This window comes from Terrapene carolina, unplaced genomic scaffold (assembly GCF_002925995.2).
Source record: "Terrapene carolina triunguis isolate 2854851 unplaced genomic scaffold, T_m_triunguis-2.0 Scaffold62, whole genome shotgun sequence".
Taxonomy (NCBI): Eukaryota; Metazoa; Chordata; order Testudines; family Emydidae; genus Terrapene; species Terrapene triunguis.
The window spans coordinates 5,434,371-5,453,519 of NW_020664413.1; positions in this window are offsets into that span (position 1 = coordinate 5,434,371).

The following is a 19,149-nucleotide window of genomic DNA, read 5'->3' on the forward strand; positions in this document are numbered from 1 at the left end:
GACTCAAGCCAAACATCAGAGCCGGAGTCAGAGACAGGACTCAAGCCAAGGGTTGGAGCCAGGATCAGTAGCCAGGTGTGGGGCACAGAAGCAGGGATCTGGACCATGGCAGGAGGGCAGAAACCTGACAGGAAGGAGGGAAAAAGGAACAAGCCTAGGCTCAAGAACCAGGCAGGGTCCACTGGGCCAGCCAGGGATTCATTTAGTTGCCAGGCAACTTCCTGTGCCTCCTTCTGTCTTGAATAGTGAACCTGAGCCAACAGGGGAGGCCAGATGTCTCTTCCAATTGGGAGCTTCATGGCCAGTGACTGTGGTTAGAAAGGGTCCACCCCACCCATACCCCCCCACTGGTACCAGCAAGCTGCCAGGCAGTGACTATAGTCTGAGGACTACCCACAAACTCAAGTTAGAGATCATTGCTGAGAGATTCATTGGGTCAGAGGAGAGTAGTTGACGACCATGATCGTTGTCCCAAAAACCATGGATGGTCTTTCAGATATCCTGGGCCCATCCACGAGGTGAGCTCATCCAGGTACGGGGCCATCTTGGTGGCCGTGGTGTGATTGTATCTGGTGAAGGCAGGGCCGGCTCCAGGCACCAGACGAGAAAGCACGTGCCTGGGGCGGCACATTGTAAGGGGTGGCATTCCGGCCAATCTTGGGGCGGCACATTCCGGCCGCCCTGCCGTGGTTTTTTTTTTTTTTTTGCTTTGGCAGCTCCGGAGCCCCCGGCCGGCTCCCCACACTCCGCCAGTCCCGGCCCAGCCCTGCAGGGGCATGGACCCCAGCCCGGGAGGGCAGGAACTAGCGATCCCCGCCACTCACCGTGCCGCCGGGCTCCCCGGGATGCGCCACTCCCCACCACCTGCACTGGCCTCTGCCTCCCACACCGCTCTGAGCCCGGCCCAGCAGAGCCACCTTTAAAGGAGCGGCTGAGCCAGCGCCTCCTGCAGCCCCCGGGGGCTCTGCCTGCCCGGCCAGGAGAGGCATCCCAAGGCCGGAGGGGGGAGCCCCTCTCGCCCGGCTGTGAGGCACCGCCCTTCACCCCCCTGTGAGCCGCCTTGACCGCCCTCCACACGCTCCCGGCCAGACTGCCGGCCTTTTTTTTTTTGCTTGGGGCGGCAAAAAAGCTAGACCCGGCCCTGGGTGAAAGATAGGTAGAGCTATGTGTCATCTACATATTGCTAGCACTTGAGCCTAAGCCATCTGATCAGTTCACCTAGGGGCTGCATATAGAAGTTCAATAGGACCAGAGAAGATAATTTATCCTTGTGGAGCTCCACAAGTGAGGGGGCTAGTTGTGGAGGTGCAGTTTTCCACTACATTGAGTTACAGGCATAAAACAGAACCAATTACATTCTCCAAGCAAAGCCCACCACATCTTTTGGTGTCAGGGTCTGGTTCTCCCAATCTGACTCATCCAGTTCAAATTGGTTTGGGGCTCCCCAAAAGGAGAAGAGCTACTCTGACATTGTCTCTCAGTGGCCATTAAGAGTAAACTGCAAGGTGATTATTAGAAAGGGCCTCCTTCTTCCTCCCCCAGGTAGTTGGCTTTGCTACCTGGATAGATTTCTGAGTGAAATATCCATTCCCATGTATGGTACATAAACACTACACTAGTAATAGTTCCAGATGCAATATTAATCATTATTAAAGAGCACCTTTGTCACAAGGAGTCCTGCTGTTTCTAATGCTAATCAAACAGAACAGAGCAGTGAGAGTACCTACTTCTGGCAATGAAGATTCTATTCTATTCTATAAAGCAGGGATCGGCAACCTTTGGCATGCGGCTTGCCAGGGAAAGCCCCTGGCGGGCTGGGCCGGTTTGTTTACCTGCCGCGTCCGCAGGTTCGGCCGATCGCGACTCCCACTGGCCACAGTTTGCCGCTCCAGGCCAATGGGGGCTGCAGGAAGCAGTGCGGGCCGAGGGATGTGCTTACCCTGGCGGGCCATGTGCCAAAGGTTGCCAATCCCTGCTATATAGGTTCCTAGATAGTATGGTATAGTATGATTATAGTATCTGAGCACCTTCCAGCAGGGAGAAAAGCAAAGTGACCGCACATCTGTCAGATGTTGTTTGTTCTCTCATCCTCTCCCCGGAGGGAAAAGCATGTGCAATTCTCTTCTGCCTTGGTCTAGCCCACCAGGTTGGAGGTCTTACCCTGATAAAGTACTCAAAGATCAGCACTCTTCAGGGGAAACCAACTTTCCCAGGGTAGCAAGGGAAATTCTACTTCATTAATTACCATCAAACCACTCACAGTGTTAACTATTGCACGGGGGAAAGGAAGCTTTTTAACTGCATCATGTTGTACCTGAAGTCCAATTCACGTGCCTTACTAGCTGCTCCACCTGATTGCAATTCTTACACCTTACCATCTGTGACGGGTTGGATCACAGAAACCCCCTTGGGAGCTGCCACCTGATGTGCCAAGACTACCCCTGCTTCTGTTTTCCCTGCCAGCTCAGGACTCCAGCACCCTGTCTTGCTGAATTAGACACTCCAGTCCCCTTCAACACAGACCCAGGGGCTGAATCACTTGTCCCAAAGCTGCAAGTTTACCTAAAAACAGCTCACAGGAGTGTGCTTGTCTTTAGCACTCAGATGCCCAACTCCCAATGGGGTCTAAACCCAGATAAATCCGTTTTACCCTGCATAAAGCTCATGCAGGGCAAACTCATAAATTGTTCGCCCTCTATAACACTGATAGAGAGATATGCACAGTTGTTTGCTCCCCCAGGTATTAATACAGACTCTGAGTAAATTACTAAATAAAAAGTGATTTTATTAAATACAGACAGTAGGATTTAAGTGGTTCAAAGTAGTAACAGACAGAACAAAGTAAGTCACAAGCAAAATAAAATAAAATGCGCAAATCTATGCCTAATCAAACTAAATACAGATAATCTCACCCTCAGAGATGCTTCAGTAAGTTTTTCTCAGACTGGACACCTTCCAGGCCTGGGCACAATTCTTTCCCCTGGTACAGCTCTTGTTCCAGCTTAGGTGTTAGCTAGGGGATTCTCCATGATGGCTCCTCTCCCCCTCTCTTCTGTTCCACCCCTTTATATATCTTTTGCATAAGGCGGGAACCCTTTGTCTCTCTGGGTTTCCACCCCCCCTCACTGGAAAAGCACCAGGTTAAAGATGGATTCCAGTTCAGGTGACATGATCACATGTCACTGCAAGACTTCATTGCCCACTTGCCAGCACACACATATACAGGGAGACTCACAGGTAAACAGCCATCTGCAGACAATGGGAGTCATCAAGATTCCAAACCATCATTAATGGCCCACACTTTACATAATTACAATAGGCCCTCAGAGTTACATTTTATATTTCTAGTTTTAGATACAAGAGTGGTACATTTATACGAATCAGATGATCACACTCAGTAGATTATAAGCTTTGTAATGATACCTTACAAGAGATCTTTTGCATGAAGCATATCCCAGTTACGTTACATTCACTTATTACCATATTTTCTCTAAAACTATCCCAGTTACATTATATTGACTTATTATCAAGTTTTTATAAAACCATATAGACTGCACAACGTCACACCATCCCTTTGTCCTTCTGGGACAGAACATTATTATTCCTGCCAGAGACTACAAAACCACGGAGAAGCGATCAATAGGTATGTACGTGCTTGATTGGCATTCCCTTATAATTAACAATCACTTTGATTTTGATGTGGCTTGGGGCTTTAAGGTAACAGGCCAGTATCTATTGCCTGACTGATCACTAACTGGAATAATATTTAACTTCTATACATCCAAACACAGGAATCTGCTTCTCCACTTAAAACTGAATTGTACTAAGGCTGGAATGGCTCAACCTGAAATGAGGAAAGACATCACTGCCTAATTAAACAGGTTTCAGTTCTACATGGTTCATTCATTTCTCCAGTTAAAAGAACAGAAGCTGTGAGGCTCCAGGATTAGACATTTGCATCTCCTGAAATGAGATTACGCCCACATTATTGCCTTGAAAGTATCCCAGTTCCAAACCAGTGGAAAGTCTTCTGTTGTGTTAGTCCAATGATTATCAATAGTCTAGTGAATCATCTCTCTGAGCTATATCTGTTCTGCATATGTTCAGTGTTAGTAAATGAAACATTGAAATATAATCCAGTAAAGAAACAACACATAGGCCCCAATTCAGCAAAACCTTTAAAAACATGCTCAAGAATTTAAGCACACATTAAACTTTCAGCACAGCACTTAGGCACATGGCTAATCAGGGCCTATAATGTAGTTTGGCACTGACTTTATTAGCACCTACGCACTTGCTGAAAGTTAAGCATATGCTTAAGTGCTTTCTGAAGCAGGGCCAGAGTGCACACAGTTAGGGCCTGATTCAAAGCCCACTGAAGTAAACGGTTGTCTTTCTATTGACTACAGTAGACACCAGAACTAGACATCGTATTCCAGCAGTGGCCATGCCCATGCCAAATACAGAACTAAAATAAACTCTCTATTTCTACTCAAAATTTCGCGGTTTATGTATCCAATTATTGCATTAGCCCTTTTGGCCACAGCATCACACTGGGAGCTCATGTACCACCATGAATACCAAATCTTTTTCAGAGTCACTGGTTCCTGGGATAGCGTTCTGAATCTTGTAAGTATGGCCTACATCTTTGTTCCTCGACGTATACCTTTACTTTAGCCATATTAAAATGCATACTGTTTGCTTGTGCCAGGCTTACCAAGTGATCCAGATTGCTCTGTATTAATGACTTATCCTCTGCTTTCTTTACCACTCCCCCAGTTTTTGTGCCATCTGCAAACTTGATCAGTGATGCTTTTATGTTTACTTCTAAGCCAATAATCAAAATGTTAAATAACAGAGTCAAGAATTGATCCTTATGAGACCTGAATATAAACACACCCATTAGGTGATGATCTACCGTTACTCATTTAATGTGATCCAGGTTAATTTTATATCTTTCTAGGTTTTTAATCAAAATGTCATGCGGTAGCAAGTCACGTGCCTTACAAAAGTCGATGTATATTACATCAACACTATTACCTTTATCAATCAAACTTGTAATGTAAAAAATATCAAAAAAGAAATCAAATTAGTTTGACAGATTCTCTTTTCCACAAACCCATGTTGATTGGCATTAATTATACTACCCTCCTTTAATCCTTTATTCATCGAGTCTTGTATCAGCAACTACATTATCTTGCCTGAGATCGATATCAGACTGACTTGCCTATAATTACTCAGATCATCCCATTTACCCTTTTTATATATTGGTACAACATTATTTTTCTTCCAGTCTTCTGGAACTTCCTCGATGTTCCAAGACTTATTGAAAATCAACATTAACAGTCCAGTGAGCTCCTCAGCCAGCTCTTTTAAAACTCTTTTTAATAGTATCTGAATATATCCTCACTCCCCCTGTAAAATATAGAATATTATTGTGCTCATTTTTCCATATGGAAAGCTGAGGCACACACAGAATAAGGCCACAAACCAGCTCGCACTGGACTCTGCAATGGAAAGGCTCTGATTAACTTCAACAGGAGTTGGATCAGGACTTAACTGATTTGCCCAGATCACCCGGGGAGTCTATGCTAAGTGCAGTGAGCTGAACCCAGAGTTCCTGAATCCTAGTCCAGTGCCTCATCTGCAAGACCATAATTCAACTTCACTAAGGCCCTCATTTAGGGTTACCATTCGTCCGGATTCCCCGGACATGTCCGGCTTTTAGAGTTAAAAATAGCGTCCGGGGGGAATTTGTAAATGTCCGGACTTCCTCCACCCCCCACGCAGAGCACGTGCTGCTGACAGGGCAGCCGGACGGATGGTGCCACTTACATGGGGCTCCAACAGCCAGAGAGCCCCTCCTCCGCTTCCCCCTCCTCTCCCCTGCAGCTGAGAGCACTCCCTCCCTCCCTCCCTGCATTCGCAGATCACCAGCCGGCCGTTCGCACCGGCAGTCTGGAGCTCCTCCCCCTGCTCCTCCTCCCCGGCACGCTGGTCTGAGCGGCAGAGTAAGGGGGCCAGGTGGTCGGAGAAGGGGCAGGGAGGTTCTGGAGGGGGCAGTCAAGAGACAGGGGGGGTCGGGCGTTCGGGAGGGGCTTTCTGGGGGTGGGGGTGTGGATAAGGTTTTGGGCAGTCAGGGTACAGGTAGGGGGTAGGGTCCTGGGGGGGCAGTTAGGGTGGGGGGGTCTCAGGAGGGGGCAGTTAGGGGACAAGGAACAGGGAGACTTAGGTAGGGGGTGGGGTTCTGGAGGGCAGTTAGGAGCAGGGGTCCCAGGAGGGGTAGTCAGGGGACAAGGAGTGGGGGGGCTGTCAGGGGGCAGGGGTGGGAGAGGGATCGGAGCAGTCAGGGGACAGGGAGCAGAGGGGTTTAGATGGGTCGGGAGTTCTGGGGGGGGCTGTCAGGGGGTGGGGAGTGGTTGGATGGGGTGTGGGAGTCCCGGGGGTCTGTCTGGGGGTGGGGGTGTGGATAAGGGTTGGGACAGTCAGGGGGCAGGTAGGGGGTAGGGTCCTAGGGGGCCAGTTAGGATGGGGGGAGGGTCTCAGGAGGGGGCAGTCAGGGAACAAGGACCAGGGAGGCTTTGGTAGGGGGTGGAGTCCTGGGGGGCAGTTAGGGGCAGGGGTCCCAGGAGGGGGCAGTCAGGGGACAAGGAGCAGGGGGAGGGTTGGGGGTCTTGAGGGGGGCGGGAAGTGAGAGGGGCAGGGGCGGGGCTAGGGCAGGACTGGGGCGGGGCTAGGGCAGGACTGGGGCGGGGCTCCTCCCGTCCTCTTTTTTGCTTGCTGAAATATGGTAACCCTACCTCATTCAGCAACATGCTTAAGCACGTATATAAACTTACTCACATACATTGTCCCATAGACTCATGTGCTTAAAGTTATGCATGTGATTAGCTACCTTGTTGAAATGGGGCCTAAAACCCCAATTCCTCTTTGTAAACACACCACTTCATTTCATCTATAACCGATAGTATCTTTACATTTAATTTCCTGACATATGTAGCAAAGAGGAAACATGGGACATGAATCAAGGCAATGACAGTTAATGCTGGCTTGCAAAGCTGCTTGGTGGTTCATTTTTATGTAAGCAGGTGACGGGTTCAGTCACAGGGATCACCTTGGGACTGTCACCTGATGTGCTGAAATTACCTCTGAGCCCGTTTTCCTGCCAGCTTGGGACTCCATGGCAGGATAAGTTGGATACATGTCCCAACAATGATACCAAACTACATGTAAAACCTACCCAGACTGTGGGCAAGCAACAAGCAAACAAGTACTTAGCAGTAACAAAATCTGGACTGCTACACCACTCCATTCTCAACATTGCAGGCCTAGCACCTGGGTTTCGCCATCCATCGCACATCAGTGTTCTCATTTATATAGGAGACCGGTTCGTCCTATATCCCAGGAAAGTCAGTTATAAATAAGACATTCAGAAAAAGCATTTTCTAGGTCAGCCTACCAGTCTTTTACATGACAGTGCCTTCCCCTTCCAAGCATCGTTCAATCTTTGCTCAATCCCCTTCCAATGCCACTTTCAGGGTAATTGAGTCCATTTTTTTTTTTTTAAAAAGATGCTTTAATTCCAATATATTGAAGGGAAATCATGTAGCAGACATTGTGCTGACTCACTCACCGATATGTGATTCGGTGCTGTACGTACAATTTTTAAAATATTGGTCAAATGCTGAGTCATAGCCAATTAATTAACACTCTGGTTCCTAGGCCCAGACAGCAAGTACATATCATTGGTCAATAGGTCACATTCAAATAAGTGGGCGGTAGCCCAGTTCATTCTTTGCACAAGACAAGAGAGTCAGGCCTCACCAAGACATGTCCAGTCCCCCCATTGCATGGGAAAGCCTGATATATTTTATTCCTGGACCATAATAAGGGCACATATGCCAGGTCCTTTGCATACCCGCGCATCGGGGTCCCCATAGGACCACTGTAACAAACCCCATGCCCAGCCCCTACTTAGTCAGGACATATGAGATGACTGCTGGGTTGGCGAGGAGCTCACCATCACTCCTCTCTGGGCAGAATGATTCCTCCCCCTCCCTGGAGCACTGCTCCCTTTTTGTTAGGCAGGATGGGGACCACTCTTGAGGAGGGAGGACTCAGCCCCCACCTGCCTGAACAGAAGACACTGTATGTGAAACCCCATGATGACTGCATCACAAGATAGGGACGTGTGTGGAGGTGTGTGTCTGTGGTGGTGATGGAGAACTCACCCTCTGGAGCATCATGTTTCAGCGTTAACCCACTGAGATGCATGGGGCAGTACATAGCACTTAGACCTCCTCTTTCAGGCTCTCTCCAGACTCAGGAAGACATGGTTATACTTGGCTACATCAGTCACAGAACCATGAGGACTAGAAACATTTTCTCTTATAAATAAAAGCTGAGATTCAGATGTCACCACATGATCCAACAGCCTATAATGGCTGGCTATGTGGAGTGGTTATAGAAGAGTGAAACAGCAGGGGGCGATCTCACCACAGCAGCCAAGTCAGAGGGGGAGCTGTGGAGGACTGCTTCTTACGCAAGCCAGGGAAAGGAGGAAGAGCTATTAGCAAAGGAGGAGGTGCTACAATCTCTCTCTCTGCCCTTTATTTTAACCCCCTTCCTATGCCTTAAAGCAGCCCTGCTTTATTCTGAGTTCCTTTTCCAGTGCGGGTAGCAAATGACCGTCTGTGATTATTTGCCATTGTCACATGCCATTTCTGTCCCCTTCTGCAGAGGAAGCAGTCCTTGGCATGTTTTGAGTATGACTGCACAGGGCTGCAAAGATCCTTTTGCAGCAAGCAGCACAAAACTGCACATGCTAGTTTGCACTTTATCTACAAGGTTCTGCTTCATATTAAAAGTGGGAGGGGAAAAATGGGCTTTATTCAACATGAAATAAAGATCTGGACTTCAGCTGCAATACGCCTGGTATTATCAGACCTGTATCTAATCCAACAGACACCCTGCTGCTGAACGGCATCTAATGCTGGTAGAAAATTCGTAAATGAAGGCACCTTTCTTATCTGCATCTTGAGCTAGGCAGGGAAACCCAAAGATCATCACTTAGGAAGGTCAGATAATCTGTGGGGGTGGGGAATCATTAGATAACACTTGTTTAAAAAAAGCTCCTGATTATTCAGGCAGGATTTGAATTGTCTCCCTGGTGCATTTGAGGTGTTATTTTAAGATTGGTTATGGAGATTGTACTTTGCAGTTAAAATCTCCTTTGCACATAATCTCCTGCTATCTCCTTTGTTCTTGTCAAATAGATGAAGGAAAGAACTGCCTGCCTGCCTTTACTTTTTCTCATTTGGCATATCGCTGTGAATTGTACACATGGGTCCTTAATAGCTGGGGAATATACATTATAGGTGTATAATTGGAGGCCAGCGACAAAAAGGAAAAAAAAAAAGAAACAAACCTGAATCATTGCTGATTGAGCTTCCAGTTGTCAAATTGTTAAGACAAGAACAAAACATTTTGGTCAGTTGAATCAATACTTTTGCCTTTGAAACTTTCTGGCTGCATCTACTGTGTAATGCAAGCCCAGGAGATGGGACAAATAACAGGAGTTCTCAGAAAGCCATGTAGTTTTCCAAAAGAGATCTGAAATGCTGAGGTGCCAAGACTGAAATCTAATGGTGTGTGTCATGTTTACAGCATGTTGTGACGTTGTGCAGTCTATATGGTTTTATAAAAACATGATAATAAGTGAATATAATGCAACTGGGATATGCTTCGTGCAAAAGGTCTCTTGAAAGCTATCATTACAAAGCTCATAATCTACTGAGTGTGATCATCCTGTTTGTAGAAATGTACCACTCTTGTATCTAAAACTAGAAATATAAAACATAACTCTGAGGGCCTATTGTAATTATGTAAAGTGTGGGCCATTAATGATGGTTTGGAATCTTGATGACTCCCATTAACAAGGACCATTGTCCGCAGATGGCTGTGTTTACCTGTTAGTCTTCCTGTATATGTGTGTGCTGGCAAGTGGGCAATGAAGTCTTGCAGTGACATGTGATCATGTCACCTGAACGGGAATCCATCTTTAACCTGGGTGCTTTTCCAGTGGGGGGGGGGAGAACCCAGAGGGACAAAGGGTTCCCGCCTTATATAAAGGGGTGGAAGAGAACAGAGGGGGAGAGGAGCCATCATGAAGAATCCCCTAGCTATCACCTGAGCTGCAACAAGAGCTGTACCAGGGGAAAGAATTGTGCCCAGGCCTGGAAGGTGTCCAGTCTGAGAAAAACTTACTGAAGCATCTCTGAGGGTGAGATTATCTGTATTCAGTTTGATTAGGCATAGATTTGCACATTTTATTTTATTTTGCTTGGTGACTTACTTTGTTCTGTCTGTTACTACTTGGAACCACTTAAATCCTACTGTCTGTATTTAATAAAATCACTTTTTATTTAGTAATTTACTCAGAGTATGTATTAATACCTGGGGGAGCAAACAACTGTGCATATCTCTCTATCAGTGTTATAGAGGGCGAACAATTTATGAGTTTGCCCTGCATAAGCTTTATACAGGATAAAACGGATTTATCTGGGTTTAGACCCCATTGGGAGTTGGGCATCTGAGTGCTAAAGACAAGCACACTTCTGTGAGCTGTTTTCAGGTAAACTTGCAGCTTTGGGGCAAGGTATTCAGACCCTGGGTCTGCGTTGGAGCAGACGGGAGTGTCTGGCTCAGCAAGACAGGGTGCTGGAATCCTGAGCTGGCAGGGAAAACAGGAATAGAAGTAGTCTTGGTACATTAGGTGGCAGCTCCCAAGGGGGTTTCTGTGATCCAACCCGTCACACATGTATGGGCATATTTATACATCTTTCATGCTAAAAATATAAAGCAGTTCTATGTAAGTGCTCTGTACTATTATACTTATACAGTGTTATAAATATTCATGGTGCTTTACATGTAAAAAGTGTGTATGTAAAAAAGAATGAGTTGTATTCTTCTCTCACGGTATATCGGTGAAAACCTGTAGTAACTCAGCTCACTGTATAGACTAACTCTAGATTTACACAAGTGTGACTCAGCCCTGGTCTACACTGGGAGGGGGGGAAATCGATCTAAGTTACGCAACTTAAGATACGTGAATAACGTAGCTGAAGTCGACATACTTAGATCTACTCACCGTGGTGTCTTCACTGCAGTAAGTCGACGGCTGATGCTCTCCCGTCGACTCCGCCTGCACCTCTCGCCGAGCTGGAGTACAGGAGTCGACAGGAGAGCGCTCGGGGGTCGATTTATCGCATCTAGACTAGACGCGATAAATCGATCCCCGCTGGATCGATCGCTGCCTGCCGATCCGGCGGATAGTGTAGACATACCCTAAGGAGCAGAATCTGACCCATTGTAAGGAAAGAAAAAGTGTGATAGAGTAATTACAGTATACACTATACGTAGGGCACCTTCGGAGTCACTCTGGATTTTGAGGAGTTTTTCTATCCCTAAAACCTAGCACAGGCTTCTCTATAAACCAGATTAAAACAAAAACAACTAGCCACGCTTTCTATGCGCCTTGCTCTGCTCCCGCTACTCTGCTCTGCTTCAGCTACTCCCAGCTGGCAAATGCCTCTTTGGTAGCCATTACGGGGCTCGTTTTAGAGCAGCTTTAAGCTATGGTGTAAAACTGGTTTGGGGACACTTGGAAGCTCTTCAGGGATGGGACTGGCTCTTTGTTCTGTGCAGCACCTAGCACAATGGGACCCTGATGGGAATCTTTAGGTGTTACCGGAATAGAAACAAACAACAATGGTAAGAGACGGGATATCAGGAAACAATCCACCCCACAGTGGCAATGCATAGCTGTGCAGTCCCCTGACCAGACTGAGACTCGGTGACAATATGGTCCTTAATTCTCATCTTGTTCCACTGCTGAGTCTCTTCATGTCCAATCGCTGCTGAATTACAAGGGTGAAACCAATACCCTGGCCCTCCCACATGAGGGAGCTCTTCTCCCAAAGCTGCTGCCTGCTCTATGGGTACCTGTAGCAAAGGAGTATGGGGGAAAGTTCCAATCTCACTCTAAATGGGTGCTGTGCTTGTCACCCTGGCATCTGAGTCCCTTACAAACTCTAAAAGAAACACAACACATTCTCCATTTCTCTCCCTCCTTTCCCCCCTACGTGAGTGGAAAGCTATAATGCTGTGTACTAACAATATGAAGGACAATACTTAGGGCTATTTACCTCTGGAAAAAGCGAAGACCCAAGTGGAATCCCTGCAGGTGAGGGACCGGTAAGAATTTTTGGCAGGGGGAGAGATTTTGCAGGAAATCTCCTTCACCACACACTGCTCGTCGAGTGGGGGCTTAGGGACAGAAGCATAGCACTTCTCCCCTGGGAGCTCGGTAGTTTCTCCTGCTGATTCAACCTAGCTATGGGAGAGGTATCATTGCCAACCTCAGCTGTTCAAAAATCAGGAGTCAGTCCCCCAAAATCATGAGATTGCTTTAAGAATCATGAAATTTTTTTTTAAAAAATGAGTTCTTTTTATTTGCTTTCTGGCTCCTGAGCTTTTAGTGCGCTCTCTCTTCACATTTCCAAGCTTTTCTGTGCAGGCTAGAAACGTACTGATGTGATTCCAGGAGCTGGGGCTTTAAAAAATACACAAAAATCACAAGAGCCATGATAGAATCGCGAGAGTTTTTGCAGCCTAAATAGATGTTTCCTTTGTAATTGGTTCTTAGCAGCTGCTCTTCCTGTATCTTAGTAGGATAGATTAAGGGCTTTTTCTTCACTGAAATAGCACTGACATATTTGGAATCAGGTAAAGTGGTTCAGATGTACAAGTGAGGAGTTTTGTGAGCAGAAGAAAAAGTAACACTACTGCAGGCATTTTGTAGTCTGGCCAGCTGGCAAAACAATGGAATAAGGCTATGTCTACACTGGCACTTTTGTCGTTAAAACTTTTGTCGTTCAGGAGTGTGAAAAAAATCACGGCGACGAAGCTACTGCCCCTCGTTGGAGGTGGCTACACAGCGCACCTTACAGTGGTATGGTTGGAGTGTCACAGCCACGCCGTTGTAAGGTGCGCAGTGTAGACACAGCCTAAAACTATTGAGTTTGCAGGCTCCTGTCTCAGCCAAGTGGATTGTGCGAGAGAATCTAACAGTATCCCAGACACCTGTTCCCTTTCATCTCCAAACCTCATCTGAAATATAAACAAGGAGTTCCTCCACACAGAGTTAAATAGAGGCCTATGAATGAGGGATTCCCTAGTCAGAGTGTTTTCCTTGTGGTTCCTTCCATGATGTTTTTTTTTAATGGTAATGAAAGCTTTAAATCTACTGCCCTGAATAGTCCCCTTGTTCTTGGATTATGAAAGACTGTAGAGAGAAGTGTCTGATTTATCTTCCCCATACCTCACCTGCATATACCATGTCTCCTTTAATTCTCCTTCTCTCTAAACTAAACAGTCCTAATCTATTTCAATCTCTCCCATCATTACTTCATAATGGACCATCATGGCTAAGAGGACAGGTAAGGAGGAAGAGATGACAGTAAGCAATGTTTTTTGTTTTTTCCCACAGAGAGCTGATTGCACAAATTGTTTTTGTTTTACACATATCTTTATTCATAGATTCATAGATTCATAGATTCATAGATTCTAGGACTGGAAGGGACCTCGAGAGGTCATCGAGTCCAGTCCCCTGCCCGCATGGCAGGACCAAATACTGTCTAGACCATCCCTGATAGACATTTATCTAACCTACTCTTAAATATCTCCAGAGATGGAGATTCCACAACCTCCCTAGGCAATTTATTCCAGTGTTTAACCACCCTGACAGTTAGGAACTTTTTCCTAATGTCCAACCTAGACCTCCCTTGCTGCAGTTTAAGCCCATTGCTTCTTGTTCTATCCTCAGAGGCTAAGGTGAACAAGTTTTCTCCCTCCTCCTTATGACACCCTTTTAGATACCTGAAAACTGCTATCATGTCCCCTCTCAGTCTTCTCTTTTCCAAACTAAACAAACCCAATTCTTTCAGCCTTCCTTCATAGGTCATGTTCTCAAGACCTTTAATCATTCTTGTTGCTCTTCTCTGGACCCTTTCCAATTTCTCCACATCTTTCTTGAAATGCGGTGCCCAGAACTGGACACAATACTCCAGCTGAGGCCTAACCAGAGCAGAGTAGAGCGGAAGAATGACTTCTCGTGTCTTGCTCACAACACACCTGTTAATACATCCCAGAATCACGTTTGCTTTTTTTGCAACAGCATCACACTGTTGACTCATATTTAGCTTGTGGTCCACTATAACCCCTAGATCCCTTTCTGCCGTACTCCTTCCTAGACAGTCTCTTCCCATTCTGTATGTGTGAAACTGATTTTTTCTTCCTAAGTGGAGCACTTTGCATTTGTCTTTGTTAAACTTCATGCTGTTTAACTCAGACCATTTCTCCAATTTGTCCAGATCATTTTGAATTATGACCCTGTCCTCCAAAGCAGTTGCAATCCCTCCCAGTTTGGTATCATCCGCAAACTTAATAATCGTACTTTCTATACCAATATCTAAGTCGTTAAGGAAGATATTGAACAGAGCCGGTCCCAAAACAGACCCCTGCGGAACCCCACTCGTTATGCCCCACTCGTTATTGTTTGTCTCATTTACTGATCAGGCAGCAGAGTGGGATAGATTGTGACAGTGGAGGTTAACAGTGAGAAGGTAGAAGATATAAAGGCATTTGCAGAAGAGATTTGAAGTCACTTGGAATAGGCAAGGAAAGGGTGTTTCAGCTGGAAAATGGTAGCATGAGCAAAGGTTATGACACTGGGAGAAAAAGAAGGAAATGTTGGGCCAAATTCAGCCTTGCTGTAAGCGGTGGCATCGACTGATTTTTTTTAATTGACTTTTTTTTTATGAAAAGTGTTAGTGCTGCACAAACACAATGGGGCCCCATTCTGGGTTAAGCATTCCTTAAGCATTCCCATAGCAGGCATGACTCATAATAAGAAGATGAATACAATGAAAAGTCCATGGCAAAATCTCATTTTGGTACAAAAATTCCAGTTTTTCATAGAAAAAAACACAACAATTTTTTTCCAATTTTTGGTAAAAAAATATATTAGTTTTTGATATTTTTTTCCAATTTTAAGAAAATTAAAATATACAAAAATGCATTTTCTAATGAAAATGGTTTTCAAAAACTGATTTCTTTTAATTCTGGTTGGTTTTTTTCCATTGCAAATGACAATAATCATGGAGGTTGAAAAAAAATAATTAAAACAATTCCCATAAAAAGCTGCCATTTCTTGAGCAACTGTAATGAACGATCAAAGTCAATGGTGTTGTAGTTGTGTTGAAAATGGACGAACAGGAACAGAGAGCAAAGAACAGGAGACTTTGATTGTAATCTCTACAGGGCAAGAACCATCCTTTGGCTCTGTGTTTGTACAGCACCTAACACAACGCGGTCCAGATTCATGACTAGGGTTTCCAAGGTACTATGGTAACACAAATAAAAAACAATATGGGCCATGCTGTATGATTGCTCTTGATGAGTTATCACATGTGCTCAGGTACAGCTGTTAAAATATTAGCTATTTTTATCAAACTGGCTATTTATTTTTCTTTATAACCCACCACAAAGAGTATCCGTGAATGTTTCTGTATCTGGAAGTCTCGGGTTGCACAGTTCCATTTCCTGTGCTCTGGTAGACCACGTATTTAAGAGTTAGTAAAGAAGCAGCCAATAATCCATTGATTCCTCTATGTAGGCATTATGTTATGGCGTTTCTGTGCCAGGACGAACTCCCTGCGTGATCGCACACAGACACTAACCACTAAAGACAATCACAAAAGAGATGCCAGACAATAGCAAACGTTAGTGAGATGGTACATACCTTTCAATAGAGAAAGGCAAGGGAATTTAGATGAGACTTTTACTGGTGATACACAAGGCAGAACAAAACTCAGCTGACTATTACAGATGTGCTGGCTTTGCAGGGCTCACTGGGATTAAAGGAAAAAAAATGTGTCTGTGCCAGTCGACAAGTCAGCCTGACTCCAAGATACACAGGGGAACAGATAAGAAGACAGCTGTGTCAGATCAGGGCAACAGTGAACAGGTTTGGGGATTCAAGATGAATGATGATAAAAGGCTCCTTGGAGCACGGTGAAATCACAAAACTTCTTTCCACTCTAGTGGCAATCAACACCAGCCAGGGTCTTTTCCTAGGTAGGGTCTGGTTCAAAGGTCACCTCGGAACTCAGAACAAAAAGTTCTCACTCTTGTCCCTCAAGACTCCCAAGCACTGTAGCTGAGCTCAGCCAATCTCAGTTCTCGGTCAATCCCTGACCGATGGTCAGAAACCTATATCAGAGCAGTTGCTCAGGAAATTATAATTAACCCTTTCCCTGGCCTTCATCAGTGGGTGTTGTAAACTCATCAGTGCATTCACATCTGCTTTCCTGACTTTAACCTCTTCCTAACGTTGCAAGAAATGTCTCACTTGCAGCCTTCCCTCCATTTGCATGGCCTCAGACTCTGACATGGCAATTTCTTAAGAGACAAATGGAAGTGACAGCCAGACGCTTGAGGTAGCATCTGGCTGGCCTTAGCTTAGTGACAGAGTTAATTTCAAGCCCCGTTAAATACTTGCAATAGAACAGAAATTACAGCTTAATTAACTGCTTAAGCAGCAGTGAACAAATAATCCCTCGAAATACAGATTGCTCTCAGGATGGAGGGAAGAGACGTTAGCAATGGGCGGACTATACAGGACCAAAGCGTGCCATTTCTTGCACTTCACTAGAAGACAGCTCTTGTTCCTCAGAAATGCCTAGCTCCCTTCATTATTTGGAGGTACATTTACATTTTAAGGGCATTTTATTTTTTTGTTCTTTCTAACGAATTGTCCACAAACAGCGGTTTATCGACTGCCTTTGCTGCTCCTTTAATCTAGACGCCACTAAAATCAATGGGACGCTGGAATATTTAGCTGCATTTTTTCAATAGTTGATCTTATGTGGTTAGGGACAAAATTCAATAATTAAAGTGTCAAACAGCGGGATTTTAGCCCTGCTCTAATTGCAAATCTCAGCGCAGCTTTAACTATGGTGTTACTACCCTTGCCTCTCTGATAAGTGATAAGATTATAGGCTATGGATATAACACCCTTACCTTCAGTCTTGGAATCAGCTACTTTAAATTCCATTTTCCCCTTCTATCCTAATCTTCTCCCCTATCCTCACACAAACTGAAGTGAGGCAAAAAGCAAGTATGAACAGAAAGATGAACACAGTGAGGGAACAGCACAGAAGGACAGTGAATAAAATAGCAATTTATTATGGGTGATCCCAAGCTAAATATTTGAAAACCTGTGGCGTTTTTTGTTAGGGTCTATCAAGTCAAGACAAATACCTCTAGAAAAGGGAGTTTATTGTAGCTTTCATAATAGGGGGAAAATATTGTGTAAGGGCAGCAGAAAAATAAATTGCCAAATGACATCCTTTCCAGCAGTTGACTAGGGAGTTGTAAAGCTAATATGTATTAAGAGTGCTATCAAAAGTCCATTAAAAAGAAAATAGAGCAGACATCAAAGATCCTGCCTCAGCCAGGGACACAGATGCTTTGACATGACAATAATCTCAAAGCCATCATCCTTCTGGGCTATGATTGATAACCATGGTAGAACTCAGGTTGGAGACTGTCTCATGGATTTCAAGAATGGATTAAAAAACTGAGGCCCAGAGAAATATTTTCTCAAAAATAATAAACTTGAATGTGGACTTAAGTGAGAGTTAATGTACAGTATAGTCTAAGGGACAGAACTATGGGTTAGGAGGTGATCTCAGCTGAGGTTTCCAGGATGCTGCTATACTAACAATTAATAAAAATAATAACAGGATGCTGAAACGTGCAGGTATAGTGAAACAGTCTTACGTGATCAACCAATGGCCTATGAAAAGTCAATCACTAAGAAAAAAAGAATATTCAACTTAAGGTTAAACAAAATCGCACTAGAAATTCCTAGGGATACTTTACTGTATATTCATTGTAAGTGTTTTGAGGCGAAGAGCCATTGAGAAAACAAGGACACACAGCCAGATTCTGATAATTTTCATCAGTGTTAATGCAGAATAACTTGACTAAAAGAAATATAGCTATTATTCTGGATTGACACCAGTGTAAATCAGATCAGAAGTTTGACATCAGATGAACCAAGATCAGAGGGGAAACTTGAGCATCTCAAGAAATTTACAAGGCAAAACTCAAATTAAAAAAAAAATATTCAGTTCATGTTCTGGACATAGTCCCTACTACCTTTATGTTTTCATGGCACCCCCTATGGAGCTTTAAAAAGGCAGAAAAGGAATTAATGTTCCACGTTTCCAGCACCATATTCATCCCAATCAAATCCTAAGGAACTGAAACCAATGAATAAATGTGGTTTGGTGTCTTATAGATTTTAAGCTCACCACGTCAGAGAGCTTTGTATAATCGGTCTGCGGTATCACTACAGTGTTACTCACTGCCGCTTGAGGTTTTGTTAAACAGTAAACAAACAAACTATAACCAGATGATCTTTCTAAACATCTATGCTCTGAAAGCTGATCTCAACCAATCATGCTTCTGCAAATCTCTGCTGAGGCCACCCCTTAATTACTAGGAGAAGCACTGTTTGCAACACACTATTTTGGAATTTTGAGAAGACAAGTGTCTACACACGAAGCCAGCTAGTGTAGGATACCATAAGAACAAAGAACTGAGAGGAGCTCTTCCTGAGTCATCAAGTCCAGTCCCCTGCTACCAATGGTCATATAATCCACTTCATAAATGTATCAAGCTCCATCTTAAAACTAGTTAATGGCCCCCTTTATTCCTATTGGGAGGCTGTTCCAGGATCTCACTCCTCTGATGGTTAGAAACCTCCTTCTAATTTTCAGTCTAAATTTACTCATGGCCAGTGTATAAATCAGTAAAGGGAGGATCAGTCCCACCAGGAAATAGATCCTCTACCAGAGTAAAGTGGAACATATCCATGATATGAGGCTATTAGCAACTAGCCTGGATGCCTGTCATGTTCTTACTCTTAAAGTTTTTGGTCCTGATTCTTCTCTGACTTACATCGATGCAAACCAGGAATATCCCCACTGAAGCCATTGGTCCTGAGTCACCCATTCTGTT